This window comes from Bufo bufo, chromosome 6, assembly GCF_905171765.1.
Source record: "Bufo bufo chromosome 6, aBufBuf1.1, whole genome shotgun sequence".
NCBI lineage: Eukaryota > Metazoa > Chordata > Amphibia > Anura > Bufonidae > Bufo > Bufo bufo.
The window spans coordinates 413245905-413246900 of record NC_053394.1 but is presented as its reverse complement, the minus strand read 5'-3'; the positions used below and the strand labels follow the sequence as shown (position 1 = coordinate 413246900).

The window sequence follows — 996 nt, the reverse complement described above, 5'->3', positions numbered from 1 at the left end:
CGTATCTTCAAGGCCGAAGCCGAGCAAATAGAGGTGTGTGCTAAAATTGTGAGAAAGAAAGTGCTTGTGCAAATGTGCCGTCACTCGTGGGCCGGACTTAACCCGTGAGTTTAGGCACCCCAGGGGCACCACCCCCCGGGGCACTCGCACTTTGGGCTTTCAACACAACTCGACCTAGATGGCATCGATCCAGCAGAGCTCAGAGGTAGCTTCACATGAGAGTACAATACTCCCCCCATGTTCCGCCACCCAGGGTTGCTGTGTGGTTCTCCGTTCCGCTCAACGACCATGGCAAGCCATGGAAGGAGTACAGCCTGGAGCGTAGCTCTACAGGACTGAAGAACAGATACTACACTTGATCTTAGCCAAAAGGCCGAGAAGCGCCCTCCCTTCCCAATGCAAATTTGTTAACCTAACCCCTTCCGTTCAGCCCATGGCCCTTCCGGTGCCCCCCTCTTGCCCCTACCTGGTGCTGCCTGAGGCGATCGCCTCACCTGGCCTCATTGGTGGTGTGCCCCTGTTTCTGTGCTATTGACATTCACACTTCACTCAGCTAGGAGTTCGGGAAAGATGTGTACTTAACAGTTAGCAGCCACATTTATGTAAATGAAGTCTAGTTATATAAATACAGAGTAGTACGTGATGAAATAATGACACGGGTTTCCAGATTTTGCGCGATAACGGTAATCATGACAATTTATCGCTATCGATGCCAGGGGCCGGGTTGTGATGAAAGCCCGAGGTGCAGAAGTGCCCCAGGAGTGGTGACCCTGGGGGGCCAGAAGTCACTGGGGGCGGGGGCCCACTGAGTGACAGAACATTTACACAGCACTTTCCTTTCCTCACATTTTTAGCGCACACACCTCTGTTTGCTCGGCTTCGGTCCAAAAAAGATGAGGATTTTTTTATAATTCCGATCGAATGTCCGGCCCGCAATGGCACACATTCACTTAATAATTTTTTATGTTCACTGTGTGTGCACTTTACACGTTTTAT

General features: G+C 50.9%; 1 pseudogene; it reads right to left on the bottom strand.

The window, feature by feature from the left end:
• Nucleotides 1-302: 302 nt before the first annotated feature.
• Nucleotides 303-385, bottom strand: LOC121006576 (annotated as a pseudogene).
• Nucleotides 386-996: the final 611 nt, after the last annotated feature.